At 42.5% G+C, this 18,184-nt stretch overlaps 1 protein-coding gene across 5 annotated transcripts in view; it reads right to left on the reverse strand.

Annotated features, from left to right (window-relative positions):
* LOC124791610 (AP-1 complex subunit gamma-1) overlaps positions 1–18,184 on the reverse strand; it is a 177,979-nt gene that overhangs the window by 106,304 nt on the left and 53,491 nt on the right. The window lies entirely within an intron of this gene.

Below are 18,184 nucleotides of genomic sequence, written 5' to 3' on the forward strand. Positions count from 1 at the left end.
ATGGGGAAGCCAATCTACAGAAGCGGTTTCCGTGTAGCCTGTTTGGCCAGCATGTTGGTAAGTTCATTTCCTGGGATTCCGACATAGTCTGGGGTCCACACAAACACCAATGAACAACTGGACTGTTCCAGGGCATAGACGGACACCTGGATGGTAACTACCACAGGATGGTGGGGGTAGCACTGGTCGATAGCTTGTAGGCTGATCAAGGAGTCAGTACAGAGAAGAAACGACTCGCCAGGTCATGAGTGCATGCACTCAAGAGCACGAGAAATGGCTGCCAGCTCTTCAGTGAAAACACTGCAGCCATCTGGCAATGAGTGCTGTTCAGTATGTCTTCCATGAATGTATGCGAAGGCAACGTGACCATTAGCCATGGAGCCGTCAGTGTAAATCACTTCATGGTCCCAGTACATGTCAAGAATTGAGAGGAAGTGACAGCGGAGAGCTGTGGGGTTAGCTGAGTCCTTAGGACCATGTGAAAGATCCAGGCGAAGCTTCGGACTAGGTGTACACCATGGGTGTGTACGTTAATGGATCTCGAGTATAGATGGTAAAGGCAAGGACTCGACTTCAGACAGAAGAGATTGGATGCGAACAGCAATCATAAGCCCTGACCCGATCCTCCAATGTGGGAGATGAACTGCTGTGGGTGGGAAAAGAAGACAGTAATTTGGATGCTCAGGAGAACTACGAATGTGTGCAACATAACTGGTGAGCAGTTGTGCACGCCTAACCTCCAATGGAGGGACTCCAGCCTCCAACAGGATGCTGGTCACCGGACTCCTCATAAAAGCTCCCGTTGCCAGTCAAACGCCACAGTGGTGCACTGTTTTGAGTAATGCTGAGGGTGTCGCCGAATCATAAACCAAACTCCCATAGTCAAGGCGGGATTGAAGAAGGGCTCTGTAGAGCTGCAGCAGTGTAGAACGATCTGCACCCCAGTTGTTGTTGCTCAGGCAGCGGAGGGCAGTATGCCAGCAGTTCCACTTCAGCTGATGAAGATGAGGAAGCCACGTCAATCGGGTGTCAAAAACTATTCCTAAGAATCAATTTGTCTCCACTATAGTGAGTGGATCGTCATTAAAGTAAAGTTCTGGTTCCAGATGAATGGTATGCCACCGACAGAAGTGCATGACATACGACTTCGCAGCTGAAAACTTTGGAAGCCGTGGGCTAGAGCCCATGACTGCACCTTAGGGATGGCTCCATTTAGGCACTACTCAGCAAGACCCAGTACAGAAGGCGCAGTAACAAATGCGGTAGTCGTCTGCATACATAGAAGGTGGGACGGTCAGCCCAACAGCTGCTGCTAGACCATTAATGGCCACTAAAAATAGAGATACACTCAATACAAAGACCTGTGGGACCCCAATCTCCTGGATATGGGGGAAACTATGGGAGGCACCAACTTGGACACGAAAAGTATGGAGCGCCAGGAAATTTTGGATAAAAATCGGGAGCAGGCCCTGGAGACCCCACTCATATAATGTGGCAAGGATATTATGCCGCCATATCGTGCCTTAAGGTTTTCGTAAATCAACGAAGATGGCAACCAGGTGTTGGTGTCTGGAAAAGGCCGTTCGGATGGCAGATGCAAGAGAAACTAGATTATCCTTGGTAGAGCGAGTCTGGCTGAAACCGCCCTGGCATGGAGGCAGTAGGCCATGCGACTCCAGGACCAAAAACAACCATACATTCTTACAGCTTACAAAGAATGTTGGTGTTGGTGAGGATGATAGGCTGATGGCTATCCACATCAAGCAGGTATTTGCCAGGTTTGAGCACTGGAATGATGGTGCTTTCTCACCATTGCGATTGAAAGATGCCATCGCACCAGATCTGGTAGAAGATGACGAGGAGATGTCGCTTGTAGCCAGACGAGAGATGTTTGATCATCTGACTGTAGATCTAATCTGCTGCAGGAGCTGTGTCGGCGCAATGTGCAAGGACACTGAGGAGCTCCCACTCTGTAAATGGAGCATTATAGGGTTCTCTGTGACGTTCAGTGAATGAGAGGGCTTTCCTTTCCATCTGCCATCTGAGGATGCGAAATGCTGGGGGATAATTCTCTGACGTGGAGGCTCGAGCACAGTGCTCAGCAAAGTGCTCGGCAATTGTGTTAGCATCGGTAGATAACACACCATTGATGTTAATGCCAGTGACACCTGTCGGGTTCTGGCACCCACAAACACGTCTGATCTTCTTCCAGACTTGGGAAGGTGAAGTATGGCACCCAATGGTCGAAACGTACCTCTCCCAACATTCCTGTTTCCGTCCTTTTATAAGCTGTCGAACGCAGGCACAAAGCTGTTTAAAAGTTATTAGGTGCTCTAAGGAAGCATGCCGCTTATGTCGCTGTAGAGCTCGCCGACACTCTGTAATGGCCTCAATGATTTCTGGCGACCACTAAGGTACTGACTTTCTTCGGGGGCATCCTAAAGAACAAGGGATCATGTTTTCCGTCGCTGAAACAATCGTTCTTGTGACCCGCTCAAGTACCACATCATACGTTCAAGGGTACTGCACCATCTGGAGGAAGATATATGTTGCCGACAGTTACTTCATGTGTCATCCTTATTCTGATAGCCACAGCTTCAAGGATGATTTGAAGGGGCACAGGTTCACTGCATACTGAGTTCAGGACATAGACACAAACTCCAAATGATGCACTATTATAGTCGCTATGGTTCTTGTACTATTCCTTACAGCCATGGAGGGCAGGGGTCCGCATTGATGTGAACATAGTTTCCTGGAGAGGAATGCAGAAAGCAGGTGTAAAGCGTAACAGTTGCCATAGCTCAGCCAGGTGGTGGAGAAAACCGCAGCTATTCCACTGGAGGATGACGTTATCGTGAGGCTGGGAGAGCAAGAAGCACGCAAGGAGGCAGGTTACACCTCAGGGTCACCTGCTGCCACTGAATGAGTATTTGTATCCATTACTGTTGTGGATGAGGCATCAGTGACGTTAAGATCTCCACCTCATCCTCAGGTGCATAACTGGTTGGGAGCAGGTGTTGGGGCCACTGGAGGGTCTGATTTCTTAGCAGGCTTCTTTGTTTGCTTGCCCTCTTGCTTCTCTTTAGGGGCTTGCTGGGAGAACTTCTCCGAAGTAGCTTCAGGCACGGAGGAAGACTGTGAAGCTCTTCATCCAGCAGCTTTTGGCTCCTTTAGCCACTGATGAGTGTGGCACTAGCAGAGACCTTGGGAGAGAGGGTCCCAAGGGACCCCTTCCGCATGAGAGGAGCCGGATGTCATCTGCTTTTGGGGGGGCTTGCTCCTAAAGTGGGTACTTTGGGAGCAACGGAAGATTTTCCCCCTACCACCACGGGGGCAGATGTATTCTGGAGGCCTGGAGGGTCCACTGCTCATGGCACAGAGTGGTACAACTGGTACTTGTGATGGTAATGTAGCTTCAGCATATGTGGATGTCAACCGAACGGGGCGTAATTGTTCAAATTTATGTTTAGCCTCTTGGTAAGTCAACCAGCCCACAGTCTTGTACTCCATGATTTTCCGCTCCTTTTGGAGTACAGTGCAGTCAGGTGAGCAGGGGGAGTGCTGCTCTCCACAGTTTATACACATGGAGTATCTGGATGCAGTGAACGTCCACAGTCTTGACATGTGGTGCTAGAAATGCAGTGGGGAGACATGTGCCCAAATTTCCAGCACTTAAAGCACTGCATAGGGGGAGGGACATATAGTTTAATGTCACAGTGGTAACCTATAACCTTGACCTTTTCAGGCATTGAATCACCCTCAAAGCCCAAGATGAAGACACTGGTCTCCTGTAAATGTACTGGATGAAATGAACACCCCACCGTTCTAGATTGGTGTGGAGCTCGTAGTCAGACTGCAAGAGGAGGTCGTGATGGAAACAGGAATATCACCCAGCCAGTCACAAGCAAGTAATGCCCAGGATTGGGCTGGGGATGCTGTCTGAATCAAGACTACACCGCTTCTCATCTTGGACAGTGCTGTCACTTCCCCAAACTTATTCTCAAGATGTTCAACACAAAACTGAGGCTTTGTACGCAGAAAGAAGTTCCCATCCATTCTGCTACACACTAAATACCGAGGCGAATATGGCTCTCTTCTTTCTGTAGCCCTACGTTCCTTCCATGATGTAGTGAGGGAGGGAGGGAAACGATTTGGGGTCATATCTGTCTGCATTGTACTTGATACCTTCATCTTCTTAGAAATTGCTGGCGCCGTACGCCCACCGGCAAGAGATGACTTAGTCCGCTTCATTGCAGGTCATCCGCACTGATGCCACCCAACCGATCAGGGGCTCTCCCCATGGGCACCACCCAGCCACAGCAAAGGCCACCTGGCATGATGGCCATTGTTGGGAGTCCTGATGCCCCAGGAAGACAGGCATCTACTCCTTGGCATACATGTGGAGTTTACAGCTCAGGCAGTTGAATTGCAGGTGGAGATGCAAAGCCATGACAAGAGGTTCGATCGAATCTAACGGCACTATGGATAACTCATGCACCACGTAAGGTGTCCTTCCCCACATGGCCCGCACTTCTGTAGAATTTGGAAAGTGGCAGGTCAAACAGCTGAATGCCAGTGACCTGCATAATGATGTGCCACACAAATGTACAAAATGATGACTGGAGCATTGTTTGGTATTGCCCGAGATCCCAGGTGTCTCAATAGTGAACATCAGACAAGCAAAGTTATCAAGACCAAAGTGGCATCTTCCCTCCACTGCATTCCTCTAGCCGTATTTCAATGAAACCATATCTCTATCCACAGACTGCAAGTCATGTTCGAATGTGTGTGTGTGTGTGTGTGTGAGAGAGAGAGAGAGAGAGAGAGAGAGAGAGAGAGAGAGAGAGAGAGAGAGAGAGAGAGAGAGAGAGAGAGAGAGAAGGGGGGGAGGGAAATTACAAGCAGTTCATCACTGCAATATATTGATTTTAAGAGAAAAAATAAAAAAAAAGGTATTGCTCAATGTATAAATTGAAGGAAACTCATCAAGGAAGTACATGGGCCATAGTGAGCTGAATGTGAAAGTTCAGACAGAAGAATAAAGAGAGCCAGTTATCACCATTTTGTTACCAAGTACGTACGATTTGCATGAAGGAAGATTGCTACAAATATGGAAAGACGTGATATACAAAAAATCTGGCAATATAAAAATGTATGGCATTTAGCATGCAACAAGCAGCCAATGAGGTTGTACAAATGCCACAATACAATGAGTTATTCCATGGTATTGTTTATCTCTATTCTGCATTTCACTCTTATCTTCTTTTGTAGCTATTATTTCTTTAACTTCAACCTTTTTTATTATAAAAAGATGGTTAATAACACCATTCATCAATTTTGGTCTCAGCTGCTTGCCCACTATTACTTCTGGATCAAACACTGCAACTTGATTGCTCCTAATCCACATTTTGGACTCCTTTAATTCCCTTTGGTGTTTTCATACATACATTTTCTTTTTTCGTTTTCTACCTACTACCTTTCTCTCAAAATGAAGCAGTTTCATTTAGAAAATTATGTAAGCCAAGAGAGAATCATGCTTCTCTAGTTCCTATTTCATCAGATGATACATGAACTCCCATTCTTCTAAAAATATTGTTAGAAATCAAAATCAACAGCACGTGGAAAATCTATTGTATTTCTCTAAAACTTCACCTGACATTTCTTTTCCTGACTGTGGACCAAGTAATGACTTAATGGAAACACTTAACAATGGCAGTCAATCTTGCAATATAACACTATAACTGAAGAACACAGTACAGGAGTTTTCACAAATTCCTGTTTCATAACAATTGCTCAGTAATTATTGGGAAAACACTTGAAGATTAAATCTTATATGTTTTTGTAAATTGATATTCTCCAATTTTTGTTAATTATATATGTATATAAAGGGACAGAACGATAAATGACTCTTGCAACCAGCAGAGGAGAGCCATATTGAACACAGACCACTACCAAGTTAGCTGCAGCTGGGGAGGAGACTGCACTGTCTGCAACATTGCAAGGTTTCTGTGACAACAGACCACACTTGCCATTGACAGGTAACGAAGCCTTGCAGGAGCATTGCAACCCAATTATGACAGCTGGGGAGTGGAGTTTGGTGGGGAAGGGGATGGAGGGTCACTGACCCATTCCAGACGATACAATTCGGCATATCACAATATCTGATGTAAATAACAGAAATCAGTGAAGAGAAGCAGTACTTAAGGATACGCCAGCTTGCAAACCAGCTTGTCATCAATGAACAGCCGAGTAGTTATGTGACATCGAGCCTGTGACATTCAGTGCCATGATGATGATGATGATGATGATGATGCTTATGCCTCAGTCGGGACATAAACAGTGATCATAAAGAAGGTGGACAGCCACGAAAAAGCAGTCAGACCCTTGGATCTTCGGCAGCAGTGATGTCCTGCGCAACAATATGAGGAAGTGCCTAATTCAAAGGTGTGATGGGGACTGCATGGTTGTTTTCCTATCCTTTCTTTGGCCTTTCATTTTTTTTTTTTTTTTTTTGGATACACTGATACTTGGGTTGTTGGTAAGCAGGCAGTACGGAGAAGAATTTTTGGTTCGGCAGGTATGGGAGGAAAGGAGGGAACGGACACTTACTAGTGCACCTATTCTGGATGCCAACACTGCTGCACTGGTCACACTTTTTTCACATACGTGAAGGGATGATGTCTTTGCAATTTTTTGATAATTTGGACACAGCTGCTATGTTGGGAACTTGCAGTAATGAACTGCTGTTGAGCAAGCTAAAACTAGCAAGGGATGCTAGGAAGTATATGACATGCCACAAAAAGTTAAGGGAAGCACAGTCATTTCATATCTTCAGGGAAGGGGTGGAAGACAGATACTGGAGTAAGAATACACTGAGATACTACCAGTACATTTCAAAAGCATGGAGAGTCAATAGAGAATATTGTAGACTGTATCTGCAAAATTAATGTCAACACGTATCAGCTCATAGAAGACGATAATGCTAACAAAGCCATCTTGCAGGAAGCTGAACAGAGAGCACTCGATATGTGTTTATGGCAATTGCAGCCAATATAGCTTCAAAGAGTTTGGATGGAATTCCAAAGTACTCTAAATGAAGCAGTAGAAACATCAGTGCTAGCTGAAACTGATGTGGTCACCACGCTACAGGAAACGGACGTCACATTTAATACTGATGTTAAATATTTCAGACGTGGACATACAGTGCATATGAAGAAGAACAGCAGTGCAGATATGCAGATAGTTTGGACATTTCAAGCAGAATTGTAATGACAAATTCACAGCGGCATGGAGGATGGGCACATAACAGACCTCCCACCTCACACTAGATGGGCAGGCAACAGTGTGTGCATTGAACAACTCTCCCAGTATGAGCTGGCAAAAGTACATAATCAGTAGTAGACTTTTTTCTGACTGGTTATATACAAGAAAAGTTGTGTAAATTTTTATAGTTACTAGATCTCAGATATCTGTGGCAAGTAAGTGAAATAAAATCTGCCATGCAGGGCATTAAGCAGTGCAGGCGAGGGGCACGTAGATTCAATTGTTCAACAGTAATAGGTTTCTGAGTGGGGGAAGATAAACTTCTGGGTTGATGTGGAAGTTCTTCCCATGGCTAAAATTCATTTTCAGTTTAGATTTCCTGCTTTCACGATTACGCAGCAGCAAAACTCTAGATCTCAGATATCTGTGGCAAGTAAGTGAAATAAAATCTGCCATGCAGGGCATTAAGCAGTGCAGGCGAGGGGCACGTAGATTCAATTGTTCAACAGTAATAGGTTTCTGAGTGGGGGAAGATAAACTTCTGGGTTGATGTGGAAGTTCTTCCCATGGCTAAAATTCATTTTCAGTTTAGATTTCCTGCTTTCACGATTACGCAGCAGCAAAACTCATCGGTTCTGTTGCAATTACCACTATTTAAATCAAGAAATGGAGTCATATGTCTATTTAATGCCAAACATAACAAACAACAGGTCAATCTGGGCCAGTGGTCCATATTTTAGAAGGATTTACGAAGTGGATACCATTAGAAGTAGCACCTGAAGGTCATTCAAAGACAGCATTCTCAATCCCTTCTGGTCATTAGCAATATCATCACATGCCTTTTGGCCTGAAAAATGCTCCAGCTACTTTCCAGTGATTATCAGATATGGTGTTGCAAGCATTAAAATTGAAGCTATGCATGGTCTATAGATGATACACTACTGGCCATTAAAATTGCTACATCATGAAGATGACGTGCTACAGTCGCAAAATTTAACCGACAGGAAGAAGATGCTGTGATATGCAAATGATTAGCTTTTCAGAGCATTCACACAAGGTTGGCGCTGGTGGCGAAACTTACAACATGCTGACATGAAGAAAGTTCCCAACTAATTTCTCATACACAAACACCAGTTGACCGGTGTTGCCTGGTGAAACGTTGTTGTGATGCCTCGTGTAAGGAGGAGAAATGCGTACCATCACGTTTCCGACTATGATAAAGGTCGGATTGTAGCCTATCGCGATTGCAGTTTATCGTATTGCGACATTGCTGCTCGCGTTTGTCGAGATCCAATGACTGTTAGCAGAATATGGAATCAGTGGGTTCACGAGGGTAATACGGAACACCGTGCTGGATCCCAACGGCCTCGTATCACTAGCAGTCGAGATGACAGGCATCTTATCCGCATGGCTGTAACTGATCGTGCAGCCACGTCTCGATCCCTGAGTCAACAGATGGGGACGTTTGCAAGACAACAACCATCTGCACTAACAGTTCGACGACGTTTGCAGCAGCACGGACTATCAGCTCAGAGACCATGGCTGCATTTACCCTTGACGCTGCATCACAGACAGGAGCGCCTGCGATGGTGTACTCAACGACAAACCTGGGTGCACGAATGGCAAAACATCATTTTTTCGGATGAATCCAGGTTCTGTTTACAGCATCATGGTCACATCCGTGTTTGGCGACATCGCAGAGAACGCACATTCGAAGCGTCTATTTGTCATCACCATACTGGTGTATCACCCGGCGTGATGGTATGGGGTGCTATTGATTAAACGTCTCGGTCACCTCTTGTTCGCATTGACGGCACTTTGAACAGTGGACGTTACATTTCAGATGTGTTACGACCCGTGGCTCTACCCTTCATCCGATTCCTGCGAAACCCTACATTTCAGCAGGATAATGCACGACCGCATGTTGCAGGTCCTGTACGGGCCTTCCTGGATACAGAAAATGTTCGACTGCTGCCCTGGCCAGCACATTCTCCAGATCTCTCACCAACTGAAAACGTCTGGCCAATGCTGGTCGAGCAACTGGCTCGTTACAAAACGCCAGTCACTACTCTTGATGAATTGTGGTACCGTGTTGAAGCTGCATGGGCAGATGTACCTGTACACGCTATCCAAGCTCTGTTTGACTCAATGCTCAGGCGTATCAAGGCCGTTATTACAGCCAGAGGTAGTTGTTCTGGGTACTGATTTCACAGGATCTATGCACCCAAATTGCGTGAAAATATAATCACATGTCAGTTCTAGTATAATATATTTGTCCAATGAATATCCGTTTGTCATCTGCATTTCTTCTTGGTGTAGCAATTTTAATGGCCAGTAGTGTATAATTGCATACTCCAAACATATCCAGGAGCATATAGCGCATTTACACGAATTTTTTGATCATCTACGTGCACTGTGGTTACCTCTTGTCCAGGGAAAGTGCCGTTTCATTTTACTAGAAATTCGTTTCTTGCACCATTTTATCGGCCAAAACGAAGTATATGGCAGGGAGGAATGTGAACAGATAAGAGTTATAAAAGAGTCTCTGAACCAGCAGAGGAGAGCCACGTTGAAACCAGGCCACCAGCAAGTCAGTCGCAACCAGCGACAAGGCCGCACAGTCAGTGACTTGGTAATGCTTCCGTTATGACAGGCCACAATTGTCACTAATGAGTGATGCAACCTGCAGGAGTCGGGGGGAGGGGGAATTAACCAACACTTTCCTCACAATTTGGCACTGCACACTAACCAATGTAAACAGTAGAAATCAGCAAGGAGAAGCAATATTTAATGAGATATGAACCAGCCTGTTATTGTTGAACAGCTGGGCAGATCATGACATTGAGCCTGCACTACTCCACGTCATGTCAATGATGCAGACACTTCTGCCTCAGATGGGACATGAACCACTGCCTGCTGCCTAAGCCTCTGGGTGCCAGGGGCAACCCCACAGTTGGCCACCATCCTAAGAGTACAGTAGGAGGATTCAGCCATCACTGGCCTCGCCAGGGTACCAACAGAAGACCACTATGCTCTGAGCCCTGGAGTATGATGTAACCCAACATCCCCATACCCACTATTGCCAGCCATACTCACTATGGCCAGGAAACATTGGTCTCTGGCAACACAGCAACAACAGCTCTGCTGCAGAATGTGCATTCAGCAGCCAGAGGCCGTGGTGACTGGGAGAGACCATACCATATTGTGCATGTTATGCCCGCTAATGATTGTGAACAATCATCAATAAAGAAGTCATTGCAGCCATTGTCAGTCCGTCCTTCCACTGCACAACCCCCCCCCCCCCCTCCCCTTCCACACCATCAGCAGAGATGTCCTGTTATACTTAGCAGAGATCAAATGTTAAATGTTACACCCTGGCTCAAACTAATTGTGAGTGATTGCAAGTACATCAGAATGAAGAACCAGATAAAGGTTTCATTTCACAAGTGGCCATTAAAAATTTTGGATGTTTTCACAAATGAGAAATATGATGATATGGTTTACTTTTATTGCTATGTTAGTGCTACTACTGAAATTATGAACTTGGTTAAACCAAGATCATTGCAATCCCCCATCCAGAAGTTGGTTGGTTGGTTTTGGAGGAAGGAGACCAGACAGCGAGGTCATCGGTCTCATCGGATTAGGGAAGGACGGGGAAGGAAGTCAGCCGTGCCCTTTGAAAGGAACCATCCCGGCATTTGCCTGGAGCGATTTAGGGAAATCACGGAAAACCTAAATCAGGATGGTCGGATGCGAGATTGAACCGTCGTCCTCCCGAATTCGAGTCCAGTGTCTAACCACTGCGCTACCTCGCTCGGTGATCCAGAAGTCTTAGCAGACTGCACGAATATGGAAATAGGCTTTCCAGTGTGTGATTTATCTGAATAAGAAATTCAACAAAATATGCTGAAAGAATAACACGTTGTTAACGCACTCCAGTGCAGCCCTGCTACTGGCCCACGATGACTTTTTGCACATGTCCACGCCACATTCTAGGAACATATATATGGCAAGTGTTACATGCATGCAGCTTGTACCCATTTTATGTAAATCTTGTGCAATATCTTCAGGCTGAAAGCAGCACTGTATTAGTTGACTTTGTCACTATTGCTTACTGATGAAGCCACATTTATACAGGATGGAATCAATAATTGATACAATAGCCATCAATGATGGCAGGACACATCACATTTTACAGTGAAAAATTTTTCCAATTATACTTCACAATCAATGTGTACTACAGCATGATATGATATATTCATGGAATCTGTGTTCCTGGAGAAATGAATAATGACACAATAGTTGCAATTTTTTTTTGAAAAAATAAAAAAAAAATTTAACAACAAGATAATGATCTGCTGGTCACACAAAATGCAAGGTTTTTCCAACTTCGAACCCCTCCTAATTTTACTCTGTTTCAAGAACACATTCCCTAATCCATGGCTTAGTCATGGCAACATCTTTATCTTGCTACCATGATTCTCAGACTTAAGAACACTGCAGTTTTGTTTATTAGATTGGACAAAGTCAGGAACATACAGAAGAAATGTGAATGCATGAACTGAACAGCTTGATTGCATCATGGTCACTACTGCCCTCATAAAGCACTGCTAACTTGCATTAGAAAGCAACAGAAAATGCCCTCCAGAGAGTGAACTGAAGTTGGTGGCAAATTTTTCAATGTATGACTAAGTGTCACGTTAACAATCGACTATTGTTTTCTCTTGTAATGCATACATTTGGAATGCCTATTGATGTACGTCTCTCAGATAAGAATATTCTAGAATTGATATCTAGGTGGGTTTCTGCCATTAGTAAGCAGGAAGAGATCAGTGTCAGGTGATTCAATTACTGAAGACTTTCGGAATAAGATTATGTCTTGGAATGATAAGTAAGTATTATTTTCTATCACAATACACCAAAAGTTTCTTTTTCTTAATTATAAGTAAAGGTGCTGCAATTTATCATATAGCTTGTCCACAAAATGCGATTCATTTTTGTGGTTCCTAGTCCAGGTTTTAATTGTGTGTTGCATATATGTTATGGTAGGCAGAACAGTCAATATAATGAATCCTCCATTTTCAGAGGCTTGTCAGTGCATGAAAGCTTGGCTGTTCTTGAGGAGGAGCAAGAAGGTGCACAGATACATTATTATGCCTCCTGAAGCTTTGGTGACAGCAGACAACGATTCTTGTGAAGAAAGTGGTAGTGCACCCAGGCAACTTGAGGCTGATGAAGAAACAATTCTGACCAACAAGAACAAGTTAGGTTGTGAAACTGAGAATGATTTCTCTCATGATCATAAACTAGAAAATGTCAATTCAGATGAAACAGAAAGACTATAAATCTTAAAAACTGTAATCAAGAGATTGGAGAAGGGAGGACCTGCAAAGTGTTAACACTTTATTTCCTGACAGTGATCACAGTAAATACAGAACCTTGCCTCCAGTTCAGGTCTTTGGACCATTTTGTAATAATGAAATAGTTAAATTTATCATCACTGAATCAACAAAACATGTTTTATTCAAGAACTGTTCAGATACCAAGATAAAATATGAAGAGATAAATGGGTTTCTAGGCATTTTAAGTCTCTCAGGTTATAATCCTCTACATACCAGAAGACGTTACTGGGGTTCTGGGTTGGACATGAGAAATGAAATGGAGCATGATAACGTATGTTGGCAGACACAAATGCAATTCCCATCAGATCTTGATACAAAGCATGGTGCACAAACACAAACATGCATTATCTAGTGTCTTTCCAAATATACAAAGGTAGATAGCCACAAAGGAACGAAGTGAACAAGAAAGAATTTGGAAAAGGCTCTTCACCTCTAGTTCACATGATCAATTCACTTTCTGGGGAAAGTAAAACGCTCCCCTACAGATTTCACTTTGACAACCTGTTTACAACACAAACAATGTTGGTTCACCTGAAGGAGCAGGGTTATGGCACAACAGACGATTAGTCAGAACTGTTGGCCTAAATATATATCATTTGTCTAAGACAATGTCCAAAATGAATAAGACAGCAGATTTTGATTCCAAGAGCAACAAGGAAAGTGGAATGATAAATGCCAGATGGCTACACAGTCTGCAGTAACAATTGCTTTGACCAGCCATGGCATCAATCCAGTCAGCTACATGGGCTAATGCTCTAGACACAAGAAGAAAAGAATCCTCGTACCCTGACTATTTGTTGTTGAATGAATTCAAATCTCTTGTCTTCCCCCACAGTTTTTATCCTCTACAGCTCCCTCCAGTACCATACACTTTATCTCTTACTGTCCTAACACATCTTATCATCCTGTTCCTTCCTCTTGTCAGTGTTTTCCACACGTTGCATTCTTCACTGATTCAGTAGAGAACCTCCTCATTGCTTACCTTGTCAGTCCATCTAATTTCCATCCTCCTACAGTGGTACCTCTCAAATACTTCAATTCCCTTGTTTTTGTTTCCCCATAGTCCCTGATACACTTTCATACAACACTGTGCTCCAGACGTAAATTTTCAGAAATTTTTTTCTCAAATTAAGACCTATGTTTGTTACCAGTAAAATTCTCTTGGCCAGGAATGTTCTCTCTACCTGTGCTAGTATGTTTTTATGTCTTCCTTGTTCCATCTGACATGAGTAATTTTGCTTCCAAAGTCGCAGAATTTCTCAGCTTCGTCTATTTCGTGATCATCAATTTTGAAGTTAAGTTTATCATTGATCTCATTTCTATTACATCTCATTACCTTTGTCTTTTTTTGATTTACGTTCAATCCATATTCTGTACCATTACACTGTTCATTCCATCCAACAGATCCTGTAATTCTTCTTCACAACCACTGAGGATAACAATGTTATCAGCAAATCATATCATTTATATCCTTTCGCTGTGAATTTTAATCGCACTCTTGAACTTTTATTGTATTTCCATCACTGCTTCTTCGATGTATAGATTGAACACTAGAAGCAAAAAATTACATCCCTGTCTTACACTCTTTCTACTCTGAGCACTTTGTTCTTGATCTTCCACAGCTCTATTGTTCCCCTATTGGTTCTTGTGTGTACTGTATATTACCCATCTTTCCCTATAGCTTACTCCTAATTTTCTCAGTATCTTGAACATCTCTCACAATTTTATGATGTTAATTACTTTTTTCTTGGTTGACATCTTGATTTTTCTTAATCCTTGCTTCCATTATCAAGCACTATGTAAGAACTGCCTCTCTCATACCTTTATCTTACTGAAATCTACTATGACCGTCATCTAAATAATCTTCAATCATCTTTTTCATTCTTCTGTGTACTATGCTTGTCAGCAGTTTGGATGCATGAGCTCTTAAACTGACTGTGTGACAGTTCTCGTACTTATCGGACTTTGCTGTCTTTGGAACTGTATGGATGATATTTTTCCAAACGTCTGATGGTATTTCACCAATCTCATAGACTCTGCACACCAACTATAGTAGTAGTTTTGTTGGCGCTTCTCCCGATATTTTAGAAATTCCATTGGAATGTTGTCCATCCTTTCTGCCTTATTTGATTGCAAGTCTTCCATAGCTCTTTTAAATCTGATTCTAATATTGGACGTCCGATGTCATCCATATCAAGTCCAACTGCTTCTTCTATCAGGTCATCAGACAAGGCCTTCCCTCATAGAGACTCCAATGTACTCTTTCCACCTATCTACTCTCTCCTTTCTACACGCGGAGTCTGTTCTTCAAACCATCATTTCTTTTTCGTTTCTCCACATCTTTTACACAACCATTTCGCTTTAGCCTCCCTGCATTTCCTGCTTATTGCATTCAAGTGATTCATATTCCTGAACTTCCTTCCTCTGTCAAACAATTGAAATATTTCATCTGTTACCCAATGTTCCTTTGCAGTTACCTACCTTGTACCTATGTTTGTCTGTCCTACATCTGTAATTGTCGTTTTTAAAGATGCCCAGTCTTCTTCAGCTGAACTGCCTACTCTGGGTCCCCTTATCACAACACCCACACCTTTAGCAAACTTCAGGACATCTTACCATTCCTCGTTACTTCAGTATCACACATCCTTCCACATTTGATTTTTTTTGGATGATTCTCTTTAAACTTCAATTTACTTTTCATCAGCACTAAATTCTTATTCAGGTCTATATCTGCACGACCCAATATCTGATTTTGGAATCTCTGTCTGACCATGATTTAATCCAACTACCTTTCCGTGTCTCTGGATCTTTTCCATGTACACTTCCTCTTGTGATTATGGAACAGAGTATTCGCTATTTCCATCTGAAATTTATTGAAGAAGTCAATTAGTCTTTCCCTCTCACTCATACTTCGAAGCCCATATTCCCCATTACTCTTTCTTCTGTCCCTTCTCCTACAACCACATTCAGATCTGCCAAGACCATTAGATTTTCATCTCCCATTATATATTTAATCATCCATTCAATATCCTCATATACTTTCTCTATTTCTTCATCTGCTGCTTGCGATTCTGGCATGCATATTGTTGTCAGTGTCAGCTGGCTGTCGAATCTGATGAGACCAACACTGAACTGTTTACAGTAGCCCACTCTCTGCCCTACTTTCCTTTTCATAATGAATTCTGCACCTATTATACCATTCTCCACTGCTGCTGATATTACCATATATTTGTCTGACTAGAAACTGTTTTCTTTTCATTTTCATTTTCCCTGATCCCCATTATATTTAGATTCAATCTTTGTATTTCCCTTTTCAGATTTTTTTAGTTTTCCTATAAGGTTGAAACTTCTAAAATTCCATGTTCTGACTCTAGAATGTCATTCCGTCATTGATTATTTCATCTATTTCTCAGGGTCACCTCCTCCTTGGCAGTCCCCTCCAGGGGATCAAATGGGAGATTAATCCAAAGTCTTCTGCCAATGAAGAAATCATAATGACACTCTAGAAGATTCAAATGGGGGAATAACCCAGAATTTTCTGCCAACTGGAGAGATCATCATGAAAGTTTTTCCAATTACAGGCCATAAGTCTTGTAGATACATGTTGTGTGTCTTTTATACAGTGGTTTCCATTGCCTTCTGCATCCTCAACCAGTTCAATGCTAATTCATCCACCTTTTAAGGGCAGTTTCCCACCCCAGGACAAGAGATTGCCTTGAATCTATGTCCCCCATCCAACCCCTTTTGCAAGGTCTTTGGCAGAATGAGGGTGACTTCTCTTGGCAGAAGTCTTCAGCCATCATTGCTCAGGATTTTTTATCAAAATTTCACCAATGGCTGGGCTCCAATACAGCACTAGGACATTTTGATTAACAGTCAAAGACACTACCCCTAAACCACTGGATCAATACTAACAGGTGAGTGTTAGAGAAAAGAAACGGTGGTGGGTGACTTCCAATGCAACAATCCTTGAAGGTTCTAATAAGCCTGCACATAATCCATATCAAGGTAGAGTGCTGCACGAGATGAGATATGAGGAGGAAAAACTTCTGGTAGCTATGGTGTCACAGAAGAAAAGAAGAGTCTGCACTGTACAGGAACTCCGAGAACAATGTACTGTAAATGTGATACTTTTTTGTACTTAGTGTGATTTGGACCATATCGCAGAGAGTGAGTGCTATTGCCTAAAAACAACATGAATGGCTTAATTGCATTTTTTTTATTTGTTGTCATGTATTCCATTTTAAATTTATGTTCTCCCTAGTGTGACATATAGGTTACACATTCTTGTTTAAATTATTATTTTTATTTTGTTTTGCTGGGGACAGTATGTTTCTTTAATAACAATTCCATAGCTATCATAAATGTGTGTGTGTGTGTGTGTGTGTGTGTGTGCGTGTAAGTGTGTGTGCGTGTGTGTGTGTGTGTGTGTTTTAGTGCATCATGCTAAAATGGCTGGACAGATTTGGATGAAATTTGGCACGGAGATAGCTTATACCCTGGATTAACACACAGGCTACTTTTAAAAGTGTGCAGCGCAAGATATTTATTTACTTGAAGGATATAATGTGAAACATGGAAATAATAATTGAGCTCTGTGCAATGACCAATGAAAAGTAACAACAGGAAGAACAATCAAAAAGCATAATGAATTAACCCTTCTTTCCAGATTGAAAACTGTGTTATGACACATTGCGTTTCAGGGAACACGGTGTTGAAGATTTATCACAAACCCAACATTCTTGGTATAATTTGCTCTAAATGTCAGTTAAAGTCATATTCACAGTAACAGCCTTCATGAGCTTCTCATACATAAAATGAAATAGCAACATTAGAATATTCCGTGTAGCGACACAGTTAGAGACATCACGTTACCTAACTGAATTGTGTACAACCCTGGTTCGCATCCCGATGCAGTGAAATATTATTATTATTATTATTATTATTATTATTATTATTATTACTGTGGGAGTTTCTTATTGGAAACTGATATAATTATAACACTGCTTCCCATTAATATTTGCTTTTTTTAAAAATTGTTTTATGAGGTTGCTCACACCCAGTATTATCAACATCAGAAAACTGATAAGTTCCTTAACTCCCGGTCATCTATGGAATCAGTGTGAAGACTTATAACAATGGTGTTACTTACATGCAGTATGACAAACTGAGAAATGTCCTTTAAATGTAGGACATCATAGGATGTTAATGAGGCTGGATTATTATAAGTGAGCTTATCTGCTGGTAACAGGCACACACGCGAGGACAGGTAACATTGCTTAATATTCAAATGTTATAAAATCTGCGATGCATCGAACCAGAAATTGCTTATTTTCTTTCTCTGTGAAGTTAGTAGGTCTGTTACCCATTCAAGCTGAAACGACTGGATAGATTTTGATGATCTTTGGAATGTAGCTAGCCTAAACTCTGAATTAACACACAGGCTGCCTTTTATTGCAAAACAAATAACTTTGTGTGGGATGGCTAAGAGACTATTGCTCCCAAGGGATGTGTAATAT

This window comes from Schistocerca piceifrons, chromosome 1 (genome assembly GCF_021461385.2).
Source record: "Schistocerca piceifrons isolate TAMUIC-IGC-003096 chromosome 1, iqSchPice1.1, whole genome shotgun sequence".
Classification (NCBI taxonomy): domain Eukaryota; kingdom Metazoa; phylum Arthropoda; class Insecta; order Orthoptera; family Acrididae; genus Schistocerca; species Schistocerca piceifrons.